Source organism: Suncus etruscus, chromosome 9, assembly GCF_024139225.1.
Source record: "Suncus etruscus isolate mSunEtr1 chromosome 9, mSunEtr1.pri.cur, whole genome shotgun sequence".
NCBI lineage: Eukaryota > Metazoa > Chordata > Mammalia > Eulipotyphla > Soricidae > Suncus > Suncus etruscus.
In genome coordinates, this window is record NC_064856.1 from 84,409,380 (window position 1) to 84,431,643 (window position 22,264).

General features: G+C 42.7%; 1 pseudogene; it reads right to left on the reverse strand.

Moving 5' to 3' along the window:
• Positions 1-11,847: 11,847 nt before the first annotated feature.
• On the reverse strand, positions 11,848-14,562 carry LOC126018591 (syntenin-1-like; annotated as a pseudogene).
• Positions 14,563-22,264: the final 7,702 nt, after the last annotated feature.

Here is a 22,264-nt window from a genome sequence, read left to right on the forward strand (position 1 = left end):
ACTATGTAGCTGCAAAGAACAATAAAATAATGTAATTTGCTGCAAGTGCTTGGAATTGGAAACTCTCATGTTGAGTGAAGTAAGCCAGAAGAAGAAAGACAAACACAGGATGTTCTCACTTATCTGGGGGTATATAGAATAACTGAATAAGGAAATGTAATATAACAAAGGGAGGATGCCTGGGTCATTCTTGATCCTAGAGTTTAGAGAGGACAGAGACAGAAGAAAGATAGGAAGAAAGATTAGAAAGAAAAATAATGGAGAAACACAGGTTGGTACTTCAAATATATTGGTCATGTGGGAGAGTGGTATAGCTATAAATTCAAAGCATAGATTCAACAACACTGAAAGCATGATATCTAAGCTGCACACATGGAACTTTCTAATGTGCTTGTCAAGGTGACAGGTGGGGTTGGGGGTGGAGGACGAGAGAGTATATATGAGATTACGGGGGGAGGAATTTGACACTGGTGGTTAGACTATTGTTTGAACATTTTTCTTGTTTTGTTTTTTGTTTTTTGGGTCACACCCGGCAGCGCTCAGGGGTTACTCCTGGCTCTATGCTCAGAAATGGCTCCTGGCGGGCTCAGGGGACCATATGGATGCCGGGATTCGAACCACTGACCTTCTGCATGCAAGGCAGACACCTTACCTTCATGCTATCTCTCCGGCCCAGAATGTAATTTTAATAACTTTGTAAACCACAGCTATTTACATAAATAAAATTTTGAATTGTGGTATTATAGACTATACTCTGAGAAAAGATTAAATCATGCATTTTGCTGCAATTTGAATGAAATTGGAGGTAAGTTGTACTAAGTGAATGAGTCAGAAGGAAAAAGGCAAATACCTTTCAGTCCAGAGAGAATGTACAAGAGTTAAAGTACTTACATACATGCAGATTACCCTCAGTTTGATTTCTAATACTGCATAAGGTGTCCCAACACCTCCAGAATGCTGAATAGGAGAGCCAAAAATGACTCTGAGCAATGCAAGAGAAAGAGACAAAAAAGGAAGAAAGATATAAACAATAGTATTGGTTCTGTTGTTAAGGCAATTAATTGAAAAAAAAAATACTGCATTTTTCTTTGGGAGGACCAGGGGTCACTCTGAAGAGTACCAGGAATTTAACTGAAGTCAATTTTGTAAGAGCTTACCCACCTATACCATTTCTTCAAAGTTCAACATTCATTTTGGGGGGGAGGGGGTGGTCACACCTGGCAGCGCTCAGGGGTTACTCCTGGCTCTACTCTCAGAAATCGCTTCGGGCAGGCTCAGGGGACCACATGGGATAACGGGATTCGAACCACCTAACATGCAAGGCTAACGGCCTACCTCCATGCTATCTCTCCTGCCCCTCAACATTCATTTTTAATTTACCAATTTGAGGCAATTCAAAAGCAGAGCACAGGAAACTCGCAATGTGTAAATTTTATGCATCTTAAACATGTAAGTGCTTGAAATTCAGGTGTTTCCAGCAGATGGCGCTCCAACATATCTAAAAGTCAAGTTCCTTTTGTTTTTGTTTTGTTTTGTTTTGTTTTGTTTTCGGGTCACACCCGGCAGCGCTCAGGGGTTTTTCCTGGCTCCAGGCTCAGAAATCACTCCTGGCAGGCTTGGGGGACTATATGGGGTCCCGGGATTGAATCACCGTCCTTCTGCGTCTGGTAAACGCCTTACTGCTGTGCTATCTCTCCGGCCCCTAAAAATCAAGTTCCTTTAAAGACCCAACTACGGACAATTTTGTAATTACGGTGCTTAGATTAAGAAATTATTATAAAAAATAAAGACTTTAATATCCCAAGTGGATAGTTCTGGGGCCAAAAAGCTACCCAACTATGCTAGAAGTTAAAATGAGTTCTGTTGCGCAGTTTCCACTGATCTTTCTGACTCCAGGTCTGGAATCCTTATCAGTTCAAACATTTTCTTAAGGTTCCACTTTGGAGAATTTAGCCAATACAAAATGCAGCAACTTCTTTTTCCTGAGAGGAGGAGGTCACACCTTCCAAACTAAGAACTTCAGAATAGTCCTTTATAGCTTTGCTAAACTCTTGAGAGTTTTTCTAAATTTGTGGGGAGGAGAGAAGGGGGAAAGATACACACACACACACACACACACACACACACACACACACACACACACACACACACACACACACACACATTTATATGTGGTGTGTACAGAAAAAATGAACACTGGGGGGGTGGTTACTCCTGGCTCCATGCTCAGAAATCACTCCTGGCAGGCACGGGGGACCTTATGGGATGTCAGGATTTGAACCAATGACCTTCTGCATGAAAGGCAAATGCTTTACCTCCATGCTATCTCTCTGGCCCCTATAGTGGAACTTTTGATAGAAATATTAGACTTTTCTCTCACACTAGCCTTAGACCTTAAAGGATCTATATTTTGGGATTCCTTGGCATGGAACCCAGAGAATACAGTGAGATCTTGAATATCCGGCTTAGGTTTTAGCACAGCGCAGTTTGGTCCCGTTCCCTATAAGAGAGAGTTCTCCGAAACTGGAATGGATTGGGGTTGATGTACTTAAATGGACAGTTAGCTAAGGTGAGGGGGCTGCTTAGGCTAGAAGCTACCAGGGGACACAGATGAACCCAGAGAGTCCATAGAGGTGCTGGCTGGTCTCCCTGATCCCGAGAAAGAACACGGGTGTGGGTGAGCCCTGGCATAAATCTCCTGAAAAGATGAAAAGACATCTAACTTAGTTCCTGTATCTGTTAGCACCATCTGCAGAGTCCAGGAGCACATTCTGTTGTTCACTGGAACTGGCCCAGCTCCTCTCTCCCTGTGATTGGGTCAAATTATTATTATTATTATTATTATTATTATTATTATTATTATTATTTTGTTTTGCATTGTTGGGGGGGTCACACCTGGCAGCGCTCAGTGGTTACTCCTGGCTCTGCACTCAGAAATTGCTCTTGGCAGGCTCGGGGGACCATATGGAATGCCGGGATTCGAACCACTGTCCTTCTGCATGCAAGGCAAATGCCCTACCTCCATGCTATCTCTCCGGCCCCTGGCTCAAATTATTTTATGTACATCTCAGTCCCTCCTCATGATTGGCCCAGAACATTTTATATACAACCCACTCCCTTCTGAGAATTGCCTATAGGGCTCCTGTTCACCTACCTTCTGGAATGAACTCATCTATAGCAGGAGAAACTTCCTGATTAAGCAGCCAGAGTTATACATAAAAGACTCTCCATGACTGTGTTCAGGAGGAATCTCTCTGGAGGTCTCTTCTGTGTCAGTCTGACCAGTACATTCTTCTGCAGTAAACATCCTTTGTTCTGCCTACTTCAGCTTGCTCTCCTGCTAAGTTATTTTACCATCCCAGTCCACTCATTGGACCTTGCAGATCTGGGTTTGTGCAACTCCAGTCCCTTCAAAGGTTGCTTCAAACTTCAAGAAGGAGAGAGCTGGAGGCTAGCTCTAGCCGCATGGGGTTTGGGACGACCCCATGTGGAAGGCCTTCTCCCTAACTTGGGTGTTCTGGGAGCCTTGATAGGCCCCTAGCCTTCCCCTCTTCTGCCCCCGGTCTCCAGGCCTTCTGGGGTGGCAGCCCAGGCGGCCAGAAATGGTGGGTCTTAAGTGGGGTGTGCTGAGAATTGCTCGGTTGCGCTGTTTGTCACTGGCAATTTTTGACTAGTCCCCATATGGAAAACCGCGCGGGGGCTAGGTCCCCGCGCACACTGCATGTATTAAGAGTATCCCTTATCTTTATGTTTGTTTTACGTATCCAGAATGTCCATTTTGTATGCTTTCCTTTCCCACACCCCTACAAAGCTTATTTTAACTCCTTAACCCTCTCACCGCCCCCCAAACATCACTAACCCACATTACTCTTTTTAAGTTTAGTACTGCACAATCCTCATCACAGACCAAAGCCGTGCATTGTGTGTGACAACCCCAAACTGTTTCAAAAGACATAAAATGGACACGTATTTCTTTCGAATACTTTGTGTTTTTTCTCTGACAGCTATAAGTCTTACTAAATATTCTCTTATACAGTGACGATTCTAACCACTTTTTATCTTCTCTTTATGAGCTGTTTAACAAGGAATTTTGGTGAAAGAGTCCCCCAGTTTAATGCTTATGATTGTACCACGTCATGGGGATTGTTGGACTTGTTCTTATGGCTCCCATATGCGCCAATAACGCCACATGGCATTGCTCCTTTTTTTGCATAGGCACATTAAAATGAGAAAATACTATACATACAAGTAAGATCCTATCTAATAGAGATTGGAACACACAAATCTTGTAGTGCAAAGGGACCTTACACCCTGAACATTGACATAACGACCTGGCATAGGCCTCAGAAGAAAGGGCATTTTTCATTCACCCCTGAACCAGGGAAGCCATCCACGAAACATCCAGGTTTGTCTGTAACATCACCTGGAAGCAATCCTCTACTATGGAAGACCCTACCACTGCTCAGACATCGACCTGCTCAAAAGAGACTTCCCTTAACACTGAGAAGACTTAACAACAATAACGACCTGCTTACAGGACAGGGCTTCCTGCATTGCCCTTTAACGGTGAGGTGAAACGAGGGGACGCTCCACATCCTGACTTCAAAGTAGGATATGCAGATTCCAGGATATTTAATACAGAAACATGATACCAACAACAGAGACTGTGTGAAAAATAAAAGTGTGTTGGCACAACAGACAATGTCTTGGATTGGATGATCTAGCTTGCCTGGAGCCTAGAGTTGGTCTTATGCCAGGAAACTTCAGGGGTCGGGTCTCTTTGTATTTAGGCCAACGTTATTCTTTTCCATTCCCATCATATTTTGGTGGGCCTATGCAAACAACAATTGCCACTCTAACACCGTTTTTACTGTGCTCCTTTGTCTCTAATCCTTAAAAAAACCCACTTAAAATTTGAGGTTAATTTAAGCTAATATGCATGTACATGGAAATGTAAAAAATACTATGCCTCTAATGTTTAAGGAGTTATGTAAGTTTGATGGCTTTAGATTGCCTTGTGTGCTGTTAAGAAATATTATAATGTATTACAATCTGGGGACTTGAGGGACAAAGTAATTGTACATGGATTCTGTTTTATTTATCTTAATGTTCTTTGGCTGAAAGTTCAAAGTTAAGATATCTGCAAGGGGACTTCTTCTGAGAATTATGTTATGGGTGATTGTCCTTCCACTGTAACTTTACCTTGTCCTCTTTCTTTGCATCTTTGTTCTCATAATTAAAAATTAAAAAAATTTATAAAAAGGAGAGCAGAAGTTGAGAAAGACAGACAGAAACAGAAAAATATAAAGACAGCAGAGAGAAACAGATAGAGAGAAAGAAACAGAGACCGAGATAGAGAGTCAGAGACAGAGTGAGACACAGAGAGTGAGACAGAAAATAGCTAAGGGCACTGCTGCATGAGGAAGCCCTGCTATGAAGATACCCTGAAGCAAAACAAAGGCTCCTGAGATTATGCATCATTTCGGAAGTAGGCAGCACATGGTCGACCCAGATTTGATCTCTGGCACCCCATCAAGCCCACCAGGAGTGATCACTGAGCACAGAGCCAGGAGTAGCCCTGAGTACAGACGATTATGTTCCATTCTGGGAACTAGAGATTTTCAGGAAGTCTTGGCATGTGGTAAAGATGGTAGAACCCATACACCCACAGTACGGGCCTCAAGAGAAAGAGGCCTGAAGCTTGTCAGGAATTTTTTTTTTATAGAATAAAAGATGAAATAGGTTAAATACGAGTTCATTGCTCAAGCTCTTCTGACCAGTATTGCCTGCTATGTAAAGATATTGGCCAGTATGGTGTAAAGATATTGGCCAGCCTCAGTATTTGTTCAATCAAAGTCAAAAGAATGTGGCAAATTGGTTTTATCCATTGACGGGAATGTCACCTGCTCCACGCTGCAAGTCACACTGGGTTCCAGTCAGCCCATCTAAAGTTTCTAATGGACAGAGAATGATATTAGAAAGAGAAGGGATACAAAGCTGAAAAGGTTTTTCTTTTCTTTTTTTAGTTTTGGGCCCACACTTGGAGGCACTCAGGATTACTTCTGGCTCGTCACTCAAAAATCACTCCTGACAGGCTTGAGGAACCATATGGGATGCCAGAGATCAAACTTGGATTTGTCCTGGGTCTGCAGCATGAAGGCAAATGCCCTATTACTATGCTATCACTTCAGCCCAATATAAAGGGCTTTAATTACTTAATTATAGTTTCATCTAGCTCTCTCTCTTTTTTCTTTTTTCTTTTTTTTTTAATTTTTTTTTTATTTTGAATTATGAGAACAAAGATGCAAAGAAAGAGGACAAGGTAAAGTTACAGTGGAAGGACAATCACCCATAACATAATTCTCAGAAGAAGTCCTCTTGCTGATATCTTAACTTTGAACTTTCAGCCAAAGAACATTAAGATAAATAAAACAGAATCCATGTACAATTACTTTGTCCCTCAAGTCCCCAGATTGTAACATATTATAATATTTCTTAACAGAACACAAGGCAATCTAAAGCCATCAAACTTACATAACTCCTTAAACATTAGAGGCATAGTATTTTTTACATTTCCATGTACATGCATATTAACTTGAGTTAACCTCAAATTTTAAGTGGGTTTTTTTTTAAGGATTAGAGTCAAAGGAGCACAGTAAAAATGGTGTTAGAGTGGCAATTGTTGTTTGCATAGGCCCACCAAAATATGAGAGGCATGGAAAAGAATAACCTTGGCCTAAATACAAAGAGACCCGACCCCTGAAGTTTCCTGGCATAAGACCAACTCTAGACTCCAGGCAAGCTAGATCATCCAATCCAAGACATTGTCTGTTGTGCCAACACACTTTTCACACAGTCTCTGTTGTTGGTATCATGTTTCTGTATTAAAGATCCTGGAATCTGCATATTCTACATTGAAGTCAGGATGTGGAGAGTCCTCTTGTTTCACCTCACCATTAAAGGGCAATGTAGAGAGCCCTGTCCTGTAAGCAAGTCGTTGTTGTTGTTGTTAAGTCTTCTCAGTGTTAAGGGAAGTCTCTTTTGAGCAGGTCGATGTCTGAGCAGTGGTAGGGTCTTCCATGGTAGAGGATTGCTTCCAGGTGATGTTATAGACAAACCTGGATGTTTCATGGATGGCTTCCCTGGTTCAGGGGTGAATGGAAAATGCCCTTTCTTCTGAGGCCTGTGCCAGGTCGTTATGTCAATGTTCAGGGTGTAAGGTCCCTTTGCACTACAAGATTTGTGTGTTCCAATCTCTATTAGATAGGATCTTACTTGTATGTATAGTATTTTCTCATTTTAATGTGCCTATGCAAAAAAGGAGCAATGCCACGTGGCGTTATTGGCGCATATGGGGGCCATAAGAACAAGTCCAACAATCCCCATGACATGGTTCAATCATAAGCATTAAACTGGGGGACTCTTTCACCAAAATTCCTTGTTGAACAGCTCATAAAGAGAAGATAAAAAGTGGTTAGAATAGTCATTGTATAAGAGAATATTTAGTAAGACTTATAGTTGTCAGGGAAAAACAAAATATTCTAAAGACATACATGTCCATTTTATGTCTTTTGAAACAGTTCAGGGTTGTTACACACAATGCACGGCTTAGGTCTGTGATTAGGATTGTGCAATACTGAAGTTAAAAAGAGTAATGTGGGTTAGTGATGGTTGGGTGAGAGAGTTAAGGAGTAAAAATGAGCTTTGAAGGGGTGTGGAAAAGGGCAGAATACAAAATGGACATTCTGGATATGCAAAACATAACATAAAGATAAGGAATACTCTTAATACAAGCAGTGCCGCGGTTTTCCATATGCAGAGTGGTCATAAGTTGCCAGTGACAAACAGCGCAACCAAGCAAATCTCAGCACACCCCAAGTTAGGACCAACCATTTCTGGTCGCCTGGGCTGCCACCCCAGAAGGCCTGGAGGCCGGGGGCAGAAGAGGGGAAGGCTGGGAGCCTATTAAGGCTCCCAGCTCACCCAAGTTAGGGAGAAGGTCTTTCACATGGGGTCTCCCCCAATCCCATGCTGGCTAGAGCTAGCCTCCAGCTCAAGAGAGGATCGAGAGAGCTCTCTCTCTCTCTTGTTCCTCTTCTAAATTATAATTTTATTGTGTTCATGGCTTTATTTTGACAAATTATCATGTGGTTAGAGTCCATCTGCCTTTTACAAAATGCTGAAATTGCAGTCAAGTTGACTCTTGGTCATACTTATTCTGGAAATGGGTGTCCTACTAATGGTCCTGGTGGAACTCTTGGGATATCATCTTGGGGGCCATGTTTTTGACTTTTCTGAAATCTGACTGCACTGTTGTTTATAGTCTTTAGTAATTGGGGTCTTGGGTTATATTGAGTCACATCTCAGGAATATGGAAGCTAGTTGTGTTGGAATTACTGTCCCAACCCAACTGAGGTTCATCTCACTGCCCTTAAAGGAATCTCCCGCCTCATTATCTTGTTTCTTAATTTCCTTGAATAAATATAAAAGCTCTGTGGTCAGAGAGATAGTTGAGCTGGCTGGCTGGAGGGGGTGCTGTATATGCAGAAGGCCCAGGTTCCATTCTGAACAGGCACAGGTTATTATTATCACATGGCTTCCCCCATGCTACCAATATCAACAGGAGCAACTGGAGTACTGGAGCAGCCCAAGTACCACTGGGATTGAGTTTGGCTTTTAAGAAAACAAAATGACCTGGAGTGATGGTACAGCCCTTCAGGCACTTGCCTTGCAAGCAGCAGGCCCTGATTTGAGCCTGAGTGTCCCATGCTGTCTTTTGAGCTCCATCAGGAAAGATCCCACGTGTAGATCCAGAACTAAGTCCTGAACACTGCTGGATATGATCCCAAAATAAAAACAAACAAACAAACAAACAACTATAGCTAACTTCTGTCCCTGCACTTAGTCATAAAAAATTTTTTTAAGTTTTTTATTTATTTTTATTTTTTTGTGGCTTTTGGGTCACACCCGGCAGTGCTCAGGGGTTACTCCTGGCTCCATGCTCAGAAATTGCTCCTGGCAGGCACGGGGGACCATATGGGACGCCGGGATTTGAACTGATGACCTTCTGCATGAAAGGCAAATGCCTTACCTCCATGCTATCTCTCCGGCCCCTTAAGTTTTTTATTTTTTAAGATTTATTTTTAAAGATTTTTACTTTGGCCCACACCCTGAGGTTCTCAGAGGGACTGCTGAGGATGGAACCAAGATTGAGTGCATTCAAGGCAAATTCCTCACTTCCTGAACTATCTCTCTGTCCTCACCCCAATATTTTTCAGAACTGCACTTTCTTGGCAACTTTTAAAGATGTGATCTAGGTAGATTATTAACTTCAGTCACCACACTTATTCTATTAACAGCTTGACTGCCACTCAACCCAGATTGCAAAACCATCTGGTGGTTCTCTACACCTGTGCTTAGTGATTCCTGCACACCAGTATGTCTTGTAAATAAATTCGCCAGCACCCTCATTTGGAGTGAGCCCTGGTTTCCAAGGAAACTTTGATGGATATAGCTAACATATTGCTTTCTCCAAGGCATTGTGACTGGCAGCATGTGGTCTCCTAAATGAAATGCTAATGAACTAAAAAAAAAAGGAAATAAAATGTAGAATCACCATCTTTATTACACAGCATTTTTCAAATACTCAACAGCTCTTGGTGCCTAATGGCCACAGTGGGATTTCTCATAGAGAAATTTCTATCATCACAGGATGTCTTGCTGGTCAGCACAGATGGAAAATTGACTCTCCCCAGGCCCCTTCTCTCTCATGCTTCATTGTTTGTTTGTTGGGGGCACCTCCCCAGGGGTGCTGGGAACCGCCTGCTTGAGCTCTGAAGGCCATGAAGGGTCAAGCATCAAAACTCAAGACTTGGGGCTGGAGAGATAGCATGGAGGTAAGGCGTTTGCCTTTCATGCAGAAGGTCATCAGTTCAAATCCCGGCATCCCATATGGTCCCCCGTGCCTGCCAGGAACAATTTCTGAGCATGAAGCCAGGAATAACCCCTGAGCACCGCCTGGTGTGACCCAAAAACCACACACACACATAAAAAACAAAAACAAAAACAAAAACTCAAGACTCGTGGATCCTTCATTCTAGGCATGGGCTCTAGCCCTTTGAGTCACCTCCCAATCACCCTCATGGTGTTTTTCCCTAACTTTTCTGGTCATCTTATCTTTTTGTGTTCTCATAAGTTCACTCTTTTTCTGTTTTGTTTTGTTTTTGGGTCACACCTGGTGGTGCTCAGAGGTCTGCACTCAAAAATTCGTCCCTGGCAAGCTCAGGGGACCATATGGAATGTTGGGAATTGAAGCACCGTCTCCTGGATTGGCCACATGCAAGGCAAATGCCTTACTGCTGTACTACTATCTCTCCAGCCCCACGTTCACCATTTTTTACAGCATAGTAAATAATACTTTTTTTTTACATTAAATATATAGTGATTTATTTAATCAGAAAAAGATATGGGTCACTTAGAAGAAAGAAGTTCCCACTACACTGTAACTAGAAAATCTCAAATGCAACCTACATGGTATGTGATATTAACTTGGTTATTACATTGTTCTGGACTAGAATGCATTTCAGTTTAATATAGAACTGCATTTTGGGTTTAAAAAGGCAGCATTAATTATATTTTGGCTCTTATTCTAGATGCTTAACATAGTTAAGGTGACAATTTAAGCATATTATGTGAAGGTAGTTAAAATGACATATAATTAACACAATTTCTTGCAACCTACAGACACTGCTTACATGGAATGAAACCAATGCTACTTAATTGGTTTTATGCATACATACACAGAACTAAAAAAATCTTATAAAAAAACAGTCATTCTAAATACACTATAGTAACCCAATTAAAATGCAAAAATATAGGGGCTGGGGAGATAGCATGGAGGTGGGGTGTTTGCCTTGCATGCAGAAAGACCGTGGTTCGAATCCCATATGGTCTCCTGAGCCTGCCAGGAGACATTTCTGAGCGTAGAGCCAGGAGTAATCCCTGAGAGCTGCTGGGTGTGACCCCCCAAAAAACAAAACAAAACAAAACAAAAAAGCAAAAATGTCATGGAATTAAAGTTAAGAACAGCACTACTTGATAGCTAGGATAAAGGCGACTGGTTCTAAGACTACGCAAAGCATGTATCAATCATCCTAATCATAATGGTTGTAAAACATCAAGTTTCCAGTATTGAAACTATTCTATGAAAGTCAGTAAATTGGGGCTGGAAAAGTGGTGCTAGAGGTAAGGTGTCTGCCTTGCAAGCGCTAGCCAAGGAAGGACCGTGGTTCAATCCTCTGGCATCCCATATGGTCCCCCCAAGTCAGGGGCAATTTCTGAGCGCTTAGCCAGGAATAACCCCTGAGCGTCAAACGGGTGTGGCCCCCCCCCAAAAAAAAAGTCAGTAAATCTTCTGCAAAGTTTCACATCTGTAAAACCAGGAAAAGGCTACAACTATCTTGAGTTCTGAACAAGATCTGAGATCAAACAGTGAGATTCCCAGCCATAAGAAAGAAAGGTCGTCATGCAGCATCTGCTCTCTGGCTCCTAGAACTGCTTGTGCATAATAAGGAAGTTGCTGAGGAAGTACACTGGAATAGTTCAGCAAATGTCCATGGGGCCATGACTTAAACCTTAGGAATAGCATGATCCGTCAGGCTTTTCTTTTTTTCTTTTTTTTTTTTTTTTTTTGGTTTTTGGGCCACATCCGGCAGTGCTCAGGGGATACTCCTGGTTGTCTGCTCAGAAATAGCTCCTGGCAGGCACGGGGGACCATATGGGACACCAGGACTCGAACCAACCACCTTAGGTCCTGGAACGGCTGCTTGCAAGGCAAACGCCGCTGTGCTATCTCTCTGGGCCCAGGCTTTTCATAATGCTTGGGGACATCCGTTTACTAATATGTTCAAAGATAAAAGCAGGCATGTTTGTGATAGTAACTACAGTCCCAGATGTTGATAGTATGTCGGCAATTTGAGAGTCCTTCAGCTCAATGGCATTCTGTTAATTGATTTCACAAATGTTATGTCCGTTGAAGACCGTTTCTGGCTGCAAAAATGTCCTTCACTATGGGTGTTATTTTCCCATTTTTAAAGATAAAGTCAATATGTCCAGTACTGTTTTTATGCATGGTAATCGTATGTTCAAAGGGCCTAGCAAGAATGTCATACCATATTTATTCGAGTATAACGTGCACCCCTAATTTTCGATTAAAAATCGGTATAAAATTTTGTTTCACACCAACCATTGTAATTGACAAAAACAAAACAAAACAAAACAAAACGTTGTTGAACACATGCGGCCATGATAAAAATCATTTAAACTGGTATAAACACAATATCGAAATAAAATGACTGGTAACAAAATTTATTTAAAATGCTTCAAAGTCAGATTCATCATCAGATACACTAAAGAGTTGTCCCCATTCTTCTCGAGTTAATTTTTCATCAGCGTCCCAGTTGGCAGGAATGTCTGTTTCTCCAATTTCTTCGCTTTCTTCTGACTCTGCGTTCCACAGCAAGTCGTCTTCTGTGCCGTCCATTTGATTGCTGATGCCTGTCTTCAAAAACTCTTGATGATCATTTCTTTTGGTATGTCTTCCCATGATGTTTGAACCCAGGATATCACGAGAGATAGGCCAGGTTTCTTGAGGTCTACGCCCTCATTGGACCGGCCGCCACTGCCACCCCACCCCAGCCCTTGTTTATAATGCGCATCCAAACTTTGATTTCTCTTTTTGGTAGGAAATTCTGCGTGTTATACTCGAATAAATATGGTAGTTATCTTCTCTCCAAAAGCCTGTTTGAGCACCTTGTGTGTTTTATCATAAGTGCAACTCACACAGTTTCCCCCATTGATCTTAAGATCTTGGTCACCAAATCTCAGACCAACCAACGCGGCTGGAGAATTTACTTGGACTAGCTGAACAAACATACCGTTATCTATTGACTTAAGCCTGAGCCCAATTTTCCCATCTTGGTCTTTACACAAAATGACTTCACGAATCCCTTGCTTAATTTCTACTCTACGAATTCCCACACCATTACCAGTTACAGGAGCCACAATGTAGTTCATACTGGAAGGTCTTACTACCAAGCCCTGCATTGGTGCCCCGGAAACTATGGTCATATTTGCACATATTTCTTCTTCATTTAAACAAAGGCCCATGTATTGAGAGATGTCTGGATACAATTTAGGATAAAGACTTGCATCTTGTGAGATCGGAGCAGAAGCTTTGGACAAAACAGCTGGGTTGGCAGGGTTTGCAGAAAAAGCAGCTTGAGTCAGAATTACTTTGTTTACCTTTTTTTACATTGTTTATTCTTGCTTATAAAATCTTTAATTTCACTAACTAAGAGCACTACGTTTTTTTCTTGATTTAAGCACCATGACTACAAACATGATTGTATTTGGTTTACAGTCACAAATAGAACATCCCCCTTCACCAGAGCAATATTCTCCCCTCCCAATGCCCCCCTCCCCCTTTCCATCCCCCACCTGTATTCGAGACAGGCATTCCACTACAGTTATTTGTTTTGTTTTGTTTTTTTGTTTTTCGGGCACACCCGTTTGATGTTCAGGGGTTACTCCTGGCTAAGCGCTCAGAAATTGCCCCTGGCTTGGGGGGACCATATGGGACGCCGGGGGATCGAACCTCGGTCCCGCGGTCCTTCCTTGGCTAGCGCTTGCAAGGCAGACACCTTACCTCTAGCGCCACCTCACCGGCCCCCAGTTATTTGTTTTTAAGTTTAGTAAACTTTTTTTTTTCTTTTTTTTTTTTTTTTTCCCCTCCCCCCCCAACTTTTTTTTTTCTTAAAGGATAAGTGTTAAAGAAAAAATACAATAGTAAAGATATGCCAGTGGCAATCGCTGTTGTTTGCATAGGCCCAGAAAAATATGGGGAAAACCGAAAAAAAAAATCCTTGGCCTGATTACAAGAAGGCCTCACCCCCGAAGTTTATTGGTATAAGACCGATTCTGGGCTCCAGGCATACCAGTCTGTCCAACCCGAGTCATTCTCCGTGGTCCCGGTGAAACTTTTTCACACTTTAGCTGTTGTTGGTATCAGGTTCCTATATTTAAAGATTCTGGATTCTATGTATTTCTTTCATCGAAGTCAGCTGATGTGGAGCATCTTCTAGTTTCAGCACACCATTAGATGTGTAGCGATCTGCCCTGCAAGCAGGTTGTTGCTGAGTCGTCTGGGTGTTGAGAGCACTCTTTGAAGTAAGTCAATGCCAGAGCAGTGGTAAGTCTTCCCTGGTAGAGGTTTGCATCCTGGTAATGTTATAGACAATTGTGGTTGTTTCTGTAGATGGTATCCATTGTTCAGGGGTGTATGGGCAATGCCCATTCTTCTGAGGCCTAGACCAACAATATCTTGTGGCATTGTCTCTCTTTTGCATAGGCACATTAAAATGGTAAAATAATACATATGCAAACAAGTTCTTATCTAATAGAGATGGGAACACAAATTTGGTAATGCAGTTAGGCCTTATAACGGGAACATTGGCATAATACTTTGTCTACCTTTAAGTCTTCAAGAGATGGGTACAGAGACATTTTGCAGAATTTTTCTAGGTCACGGGCTCAGTGGAACTAGGAACCGAGGTGGGGTGGAGAGTGGCGTGCACGCCTAAATAATACTTTTAAAAGTTCTGAGGTTGGGGGCCCGGAGAGATAGCACAGCGGCGTTTGCCTTGCAAGCAGCTGATCCAGGACCAAAGGTGGTTGGTTCGAATCCCGGTGTCCCATATGGTCCCCCGTGCCTGCCAGGAGCTATTTCTGAGCAGACAGCCAGGAGTAACCCCTGAGCATTGCCGCGTGTGGCCCCAAAACAAAACAAAACCAAAAAAAAAAAAGTTCTGAGATTGGGGCCAGAGCAATAGACTGCCTTGCATGCAGCCTACCCTGATTCTATCCTTGGCATCCTGTATAGTCCCCTGAGCGTGCTCAGGGACGTTTCCTGAATGTAGAGCCATAAATAAGACCTAAGCACCTCCAGGTGTGTTCCTCCCCTCCAAAATTTCCTCTTCCAAAATTTCCTCTTCCAAAATAAAACAAGCAAACAAAATAGTTCGAGGTCATGTGACTAGAGAAGTACTACTTGGGTAGAGTGCTTGCCTTGTATGTGACTGACCCAGGCTCAATCCTCAAAATTCCATATGGTCCTCCAAACCCCAATAAGAGTGATCCTTGAGGGCTGGAGCTATAGCGCAGCATTATGGCGTTTGCCTTGCATGCATACCATTTGATCCCCAGCGTCCCATATAGTCCCCCAAGTCAGAAGCGATTTCTGAGCTCATAGCCAGGAGTAACCAAACCAAACCAAACCAAACCAAACCAAACAAAACAAAAAGAGTGATCCTTGAGCGTAGAACTAGGAGTAACCTCTGAGTATTGCCAGATGTGGTCTTCAAACCACAAAAAATAAACTAATAAAGTTTTGAGGTTGGAGAAATAGTACAAGGGTTAAGGTACTTACTTAGAATTGACAGTTCTATCTAATACTGCACAGTCCCCTGAGAATTTTCAGAAGTGGCCACTGAGTACATAAGCCCTGATAATTTTAACATGTGGTCCAACATATCTCCCCAATATATAAATCTTTTGAACATATTTACAAAGTTTTACCTAATTTCAATTTTAATATGTAATATGAAGTGCTTTTGTTCTAGAAAGTACTTAAATACTGGAAAGCATGTTTTTGTTTTGTTTTGCTTTGGGGGGACCACACCTGGCCATGTTCTGGTCTTATTCCTGGCTCTGCACTTAAAGATCATTCTTGGTTTGGGGAACCATATGAGATGCCTGGGATAGAACCAAGTTCAGCCTTGAACAAGGCAATTGCCTTACCCACTGTACTATCTTTCCAGTCCTCTAGAAAGTATGTTTTTATTATCTTGCTTCTTGAATGAATGTTAAGGCACATATTGCTATTTTTTTTTATTTCCTTGTTCACCCATCATAGTAAATTTCTTATATAAATATATCATACTTGAAATATCCCTTGCTACTGTGGCTGGAAGCTTGCATTCTTTTGAGTGCTTTTGTTATTGCAAACCACATATCTGATTTTGTGTGTTTTCCTGTACACATAGGCACACATTCCTGTATTTACACTAAAAAATCCTGGAATGAAATAGAATTCCTGACCTATAGTGTCAACATTTTTCTTCTGTTTTTTTTTTTTTTTTTTTCCTTTGGCTCTTGTTCAGGCTCTGTTCAGGGATGAATCCTGGATCTGCACTTAATGGAAACTATTATGCTGAGTGAAATAAGTCAGAGGGAGAGAGAGACACACACAGAATAGTCTCACTTATCTATGGGTTTTAAGAAAAATAAAAAACCATTATTGTAATAATGCCCAGAGATGAGGGCCAGAAGGACCAGCTCACCTCAAGGAGGGGTGAGTGTAGTTAAAACACTAACAACTACCATGACAATGTTAATGAGTGAGAGAAATAGAATGCCTGTGAGAGAAATAGAATGCAGAGGGTGTGGATGGAAGGATATGAGGTGAATTGTGGTGGTAATATTGCACTAGTGGAGGAAGGTGTTCTTTTTGTGACTAAAACCCAACTATAGTCATGATGTTTAAATAAAGATAAAAAATAAATTTTTTTTTAAAAAAAGAATTACTCCTGGTAGGATAATATGAGATACCATGGCTTGAACCTGGGTCATTACATGCAAGGCAAGCTCCCTGCCAGCTGTGCTATCTCTCCGGTCCCTTTCTTCTTATTTTTAAAAATTAAATTTTTGGGGCCGGGCAGTGGCGCTGGAGGTAAGGTAAGCCTTACCTGCGCTAGCCTAGGAGACGGACCGCGGTTCGATCCCCCGGCGTCCCATATGGTCCCCCAAGCCAGGAGCGACTTCTGAGCGCATAGCCAGGAGTAACCCCTGAGCGTCACCGGGTGTGGCCCAAAAACCAAAAAAAAAAAAAAATTAAAATTTTAATGTTATGCATCATGATTCACAATTTCATTTATGTGTTCCATGCACTCAATGTTCCAACAGCAGAAACCCCATAATGCCTTCTTCACCCCAGCTGAACATTTATTTATTTAGTTTTAGTAAAATTCATTCATGCTTAGAGCTTACTCTTGACTGTGCTCAGGAATCATTTCTGACAGTACTTGGAAACCATATGGGATGCCAGAGACTGAATCCAGGTTGGCTATGTGCCAGGCAAATGCCTTATGCACTGTGATTTTGTTCTGGCTCCAAACATTTCTTCTTTAATGGCCTATGCTCTCTGTTTTCCAAAGACACTGAAGCAATTTCCACTTCCATCAGTAATTCATAAGATGACTCAGTGGCTAAAACATTTGCTTTTGCAACTATGTGACCCTGAGAAGGGACCTGCGGTGCCTTCCATCCTGACAGCTGCCATCCTCGTGCCTCGAGCAATTTCTGGCCACATTATAGGCAGGTGTGAACAAACTCCAAGGCCAAAAATATGTGCTGCCCCCAGATGAGAGTGGATGTGAATGTCACAGCTAAGGAGCGAGACCAACAGGGCGCCCACAATCAAGCATGCAAGCAAATGTATGAGCAGCATAGTTCACTGTGCATATGAGATCTCCAGTCTCTGAAACATCATGAGAGAAGGGAGAAAGAACACAGGAGGATACTTGTGGCTTCACAGCTTCACCCACACTTGACATTTCAGATGCTCACATTCTGGTCACTCAGGGAACCACAATTTCTTTTTTTGGATATTTGGCCACAGCTGACTGTGATGAGGGCTTGCTTACTCCTGGCTCTGTGACTAGGGATCACTCCTGAGTGTGCTTGAGAGACCATATGGGATGTGGAGTTCTTTTTTTTTTTTTTTTTTTTGGTTTTGGGGCCACACCCGGCGGTGCTCAGGGGTTACTCCTGGCTGTCTGCTCAGAAATAGCTCCCGGCAGGCACGGGGGACCACATGGAACACCGGGATTCGAACCAACCACCTTTGGTCCTGGATTGGCTGCTTGCAAGGCAAACGCCGCTGTGCTATCTCTCCGGGCCCAGGATGCCGAGTTCTAACCTAGGTCTAGCACATGCAAGGCATGCTCCCTACCTCTCTAACTCTTTCAGTACTCTCCAGTACATCCCTAGTCCTATCTCCCCAGACCTCTCCTTAAGATTTTTAAGTTGTATTTTCCTGATTGTTAATGAAGTTGGTACTTTTCAGATCCAATTTTTTTCCCCCACCACCTATATTGTCAAGTGTCTCTGCATCATTATGAAAGTCACTGTTTTTCCCCCCTGACTGTGCTGACTCTGTGTTTGGTTGATTCTCCCAATATCAGAAATTAAACTGGGCTCAGATACTGCATAAAAGAGTAAGCTTTCTACTCTCTCATATCAGCATATCATTCCTGGAGTCGAGACTGTTGCTACACCCACAACAGTCTTAATTTTTTTTTTTTTTTTTTTGGTTTTTGGGTCACACCCGGCAGTGCTCAGGGGTTACTCCTGGCTCTATGCTCAGAAATCGCTCCTGGAAGGCTCGGGGGACCATGTGGGATGCCGGGATTTGAACCATCGTCCTTCTGCATGCGAGGCAAGCACCTTACCTCCATGCTATCTCTCCGGCCCCAAGACAATTTTTTTAAAAGGGTTTGGGCATTGGGGCTGGAGCAATCAATCCTCAGGCATCTCATATTATCCCTTAAAGACCTCCTGGAGTGATCTCTAAGCACACAGCTGTAGTAACTACTGAGCATTGCTAGATGTGTCAAAAACAACAAAAGAAATCTGGCAGCTCTAGATATATATGGTACGGTTTAAGAAGTCAGATTTTTGAAGAATTTCTCCTATAATTCTCATTAATGCTAGGATGTAAATGCAAATATTATTCATATTTACAACATAAGACACAAGAGATAGTTTGAAAGGGTTGAACTTGGATTGCAACTCAGTGTTTATCTCCAGGACCTTTTTTTTGTTTTGCTTTGTTTTGGGGCCACACCCAGAGATACTCAAGGCTTTCTCATGACAGGCTTGGAAGTATTGGGGATTGGGGATAGAAACCATGTCGACCACATGTAGAGCAAGCACCTTACTCACTGTTCTATCTCTCTGGTCTTACATTTTGTTTCTTTATAAAATATTATCCTGGGGGCCGGGCGGTGGCGCTAAAGGTAAGGTGCCTGCCTTACCTGCGCTAGCCTAGGACGGACCGCGGTTCGATCCCCCGGTGTCCCATATGGTCCCTCAAGCCAGGAGCGACTTCTGAGCGCATAGCCAGGAGTAACCCCTGAGCGTCACCGGGTGTGGCCCAAAAACCAAAAAAAAAAAAAAAAAAATCCTGGGGCTGGAGCTGTGGCGCAAGCAGTGAAGCATCTGCTTTGCTCGCTTATCCTAGAACAGACCACAGTTCGATCCTCGGGCGTCCCATATAGTCCCCCAAGCCTGGAGCGATTTCTGAGCTCATAGCCAGGAGTGGCTCCTGAGCGCCATCGGGTGTGGCCTAAAAAAACAAAACAGAAAAAAAGAAAAGAAAAAATATTATCCAACATTGCTTTTCTAATAATTTAGTTCTAAAATACAAGTATTGATGCGCCTGGACAGATAGTACAGTGGGTAAGGTGCTTGTCTTTTTTTTTTTTTTTTCTTTTTTTATTTGCTCAGAAGTTGCTCCTGGCTTGGGGGACCATATGGGACGCTGGGGGATCGAACCGCGGTCCGTCCAAGGCCAGCGCAGGCAAGGCAGGCACCTTACCTCTTGCGCCACCGCCCGGCCCCAGGTGCTTGTCTTAAATGGAGGCAGACATGGGTTTGATCACTGGCATCTCATATGATCTTCTAAGCCCCACTAAGAGTGATCTCTAAGTATAGAGTCATAAGTAAGTCCTGGGTACTGCCCTACCACACCCCTGGATACAAACAAGCATGTTAGAACTGGTAAATCTAACATTTTTAACTTAAACACCTTTATATCATTCCAAGGGAGCTCTTGAAATATGATCCCTGAATATTGTTCTGTAATTTGACATTCCCTAGAGGAACATATAACTGGAAATGACACAATTTGTTACATAAGCTGTGAGTCAACAAGAAACTTAAATAAAACAAGTGTCAGCAGCGGATTTCCCTGTGACCTGTCTTATTCTATGGCATGGGGCTGGTTTTGAATTTAATATTATATATTTGATATTATTGTGAGGGTTTTTTTTTTTGTTGTTGTTGTTATATCCCATCTGTACTCAAGGGTTACTGCTGGCTCTATGCTCAGAAATTACTCCTAGTGGTGCCAGTGATCAAATTGGCACCAAGCAAATGCCAAACAAGCCTCCTAATCCCTGTATTATCTCTCTAGTTCTAGTCCCATTTTCTTGATTTGTAATTCTTTTTATTTATTTATTTATTTTAATTTTTAAACAGTGATTCAAAGAAGGAGGACAAGATAAAGTTACAGTGGAAGGACAATCACCCAAAAACAGAGTTCTCAGAAAAAATTCCCCTGCTGACACCCTAATTTTGAACTTACAGTCAAAGAACATCAAGAAAAATAAAACAGAACCCATGTACAATTACTTTGTCCCTCAAGACCCCAGATTGTAGTACATTACAACAGTTCTTAGCAGTACACATAGCAATCTAAAGCCATAAGATTTATGTAACTCCTTAAACTTGAAAGCATAGTAGTGTTTTACATTTCCATGCACATGCATATTATTTTAAGTCAACCTCAAAAGTTAATTTTTTTTTTTTTTTAAGGTTTAGAGTCAAAGGAGCACAGCAAAAACGGTGTTAGAGTGGCAATCATTGTTTGGCATAGGCCCACCAAAGTGTGGGGAACATGGAAAGGAAAAGCCTTGGTCTAAATACAAGGAGACCCTACCCCTGAAGTTTCCTGACACAAGACCTGTATATCCTACATCAGGGGTCTCAAACTCAATTTACCTGGGGGCTGCAGGAGGCAAAGTCAGGGTGATCCTTGAGTGCAAAGTCAGTAGTTACATTGGGGGGTGTGAACCAAACAACTAAAACAAAACAAAACAAAACAAAACAAAAAAAGATTCCTCTAGGGCAGGGCCACAAAATGTTGTACATGGGCCGCAAGTTTGAGACCCCTGTGAAGTCAGGATGGTGCCGAGCGTCCTCTAATTTCAACTCACAATTAAAGGGCAATGCAGAAAGCCCTGTCAAGTAAGCAGGTGGTTTAAATTGTTTAAGTCTTCTCAGTATTAAGGGAAGACACTTTTGAGTAGATCGATGTCAGAGCAGCAGTAGGTCTTCCCTGGTAGTGGATTGCTTCCAGTTGATATTATAGACAATTCTGGATGTTTCATAGATGGCCACCCTGGTTCAGGGGTGAATGGAGAATGCCCCCTAGCTTGGGGGGGGGTGCTGGGAGGCGTGGCAGGCCCCCAGCCGTTCTCCTATTTCTCCCCTGGACTCCAGGCCTTTCCTGGGTGCTGGCTCAGGTGGCCTGAAGTGGGCTCCAGGTGGACTCTTTTGGGGACCTCAGGCTTCCCCCCCTCCCTACTCTAGGAGGGAGAAGCTTGGGGAGGAGCCAGGCAGATAGTTGGCTTCCGGTTCTCTCTGATCCCGGAGGCCAGCTCTTCCCAGGTATGGGGTTAGAGGACACACCATGTCGCAGGCCTTCTCCCTAGCTTGGGGGGTGCAGGGAGGTGTGTGGCAGGTGCCCAGCTGTTCCCCTATTTTCTCCCCTGGACTCCAGGCCTTCCCTGGGTGCTGGCTCATGTGTACTCTATAGTAGTCCTCAGGCTTTCCCCCTTTCTCTCCCTACACTAAGGGGGTGACGCATGGGACGCAGGGCGGGCTGATGCAGCACTGGTGTATGCCGGGACATTCACTGGTAATTTTTTTTTCTCATTGGTCTCCATTTTAAAAACCATGCGGATACCATATACATTCAAAATAAAAATGAGAGTATGAACTCTCAGGCTGGGAAGAGACCAGTACTCCTTTTCTACTTGTTTATTCTCAGCGGCCTCTTGGCCTCTTCCTTCCTTCATTGTGCAACTGTGGTTGCTCCCATACTAGGTTTCTGATTAGTTCCCATTCATTATCTTTTCTTCTCTTTGTGAACTATTCAATAAGGAATTTTGGTGAAAGAGTCCCTCAGTTTAATGCTTATGTTTGAACCAAGTCAAGGGAATTGTTGGACTTCTTCTTGCGGCCCCCATATGTACTGATACCGCCATGTGGCATTATTCCTTGTTTGCATAGGCACATTAAAATGGAAAATACTATACATATAAATAAGTTTTTATCTAATAGAGATGTGAACACACAAATCTTG